This window comes from Chrysochloris asiatica, unplaced genomic scaffold (genome assembly GCF_000296735.1).
Source record: "Chrysochloris asiatica unplaced genomic scaffold, ChrAsi1.0 scaffold00119, whole genome shotgun sequence".
Lineage (NCBI taxonomy): Eukaryota > Metazoa > Chordata > Mammalia > Afrosoricida > Chrysochloridae > Chrysochloris > Chrysochloris asiatica.
The window spans coordinates 9,524,413-9,526,609 of record NW_006408637.1 but is presented as its reverse complement, the minus strand read 5'-3'; positions in this window follow the sequence as shown (position 1 = coordinate 9,526,609).

The following is a 2,197-nucleotide window of genomic DNA, read 5'->3' as shown; positions in this document are numbered from 1 at the left end:
CCACAGTGCCACACCAGGACTCCCCAGTAATAATAGAAGACTTTGATACACCACTTTTGATGAAGGACAGAACGACTTGAAAGAAACTCAACAAAGACACAAAAGAACTAACAGAACTAACCCAACACGACCTCCCAGACACATACTGAAGTCTTCAACCAACCAATAACAGCACAAAATACATTCTTTTATAGTACGCATGGGACATTCACTAGAACAGATCAAATGTAGGCCACAAAGCAAGCCTTAGTAAATTAATAAAATATCAAAATACTATAAAGCATCTTGTCAGATCACAAGGCTATAATGTTAGAAATCAACAAAAGGAAAATTAAGAAAGAAAACAAAACAAAGAACAAATACATGAAAATTGAGGAAGATTGCTTAAAAACTGCTGTGCGGTAGAAATAAATTTCTTGAATCAAATGAGAATGAAAATAAGCCATATCAAAACTTTTGGGCAGCAAAAGCAGTGATCAAAGGTCAATTTATAGCAACAAATACACATATCAAAAAAGAAGAAAGAATAAACAATTAATATCTCCAACAATTACAAAAATAATAGCAAAATAAGAATATAGTCACCAGAAGAAAAGAAATAATAAAGATTAGAGCAGAAATAAATTAAACAGAAATACAATAAAGAATCAAGATTATAAATTGGTTCTTTGAAAGGATTAATAAAATCAACAAACTACTAGGGAAATCAAAGGATAAGAAGAAAAGACAAAAAATACACATAAGAATTGAAATGGGTGATGTCACAATAGAAACAATTGAAATAAGAAGAATAACAATTTGTCCAAATTTGAAAATCTGAAAGAACGGGACGAATTTCTAGAAACATACTCCCTATCTGAACTAATCCAATCTGAACAGACCCATCACAAAAGAAATTGAGCAGGCCATAAAAACCTACCAACAAGAAAGTCCTGGTACAGACAACTTTACTAGCAAATTCTATCAAACATTCATAGAAGAGCTGAAACCCACTCTACTCAAACCATTCCAGAATATAGGAAAGAATGGAAAAGTCCCAAATTCATTTTATGAAGTGAGAATAACTTTGATACCCAAACCAGGCAAAGACACAAGTGAAAAAGAAAACTATTTTAACAGCTAGAATGATAAAAGATACATCTTCAAAAAAAAGGTAATCAGGAAAAACCCAAAACAAAAATGTCAGCATGAGTAGCTACTCCAAGAATAAGCAAGTGGTTCACCGGGAAGCCATCAAGGCAAGCAATCAAGTTCCTTCAGGACAAACCCCCCTCTAAGACTAAAAACTCAAAGGGAACACACAAACAGGCATGTAAGCTTGCTGGAGACCACATTGGTCTACTGGTGAGTGGAAGAGGGGGAAAGGCAGCAATGAAGAAATGGGCTGAGTCCAATCATGTTCCATAGACTCACGTTGACCTGGAGATGACAGAGAGAAGAGAAAGGGCTGGTTGGTCCAAATTGTGGTAAAACCTGGGGACACTTGAGCCCATGGACAAAGACATAGCCACAGAGGGTTAGAGCTGAGAGGGAAGCATCTGCTGATACGAAGCAAGGGGAGATGCACAAGAACACCCAAACTTGCAGATAAACCATTTGACCTAGCCTCAAGGGCTTGATAATCAGAACTCGACTAGAGGAATATAAAAAACAAACCATTTTTGATAAAGGAAATGGGGGTAAATTGCTACAATTTGATGAATCAAACACCATTTGACCTAGCCTCAAGGGCTTCATAATCAGAACTCAACTAGAGGAATATATAAAACAAACCATTTTTGATAAAGGAAATGGGGGTAAATTGCTACAATTTGATGAACCTGACCTATACTCATGGAGGTAGTAGCTTTAAATACCAACAGAGAGGGAATGAGTCATTATATCAATTATCAATGCTATAGCCTCTATACACAGGGAAGATAAGGATGGGTAACTTAGATGTTGGCTACCTAAAATGAGGGGGTGATAAAGGCATGGCATGACTGGCTTACAAGATTTCAAGAGAAAGTTTATTTTAAGAGTATGCAGGGGTAGGTAGAGTTCCCACTGAATAGTTTTCATCTTGTCTAGATGTTGTTGTTGTTGTTGTCAGGTGCCATTGAGTTGGAACCGACTCATAGCGACCCCATGCACAGCAGAACGAAACAATGTCCGATCCTGGGCCAACCTCACTACCGCTGTCACACTTGAATCCATC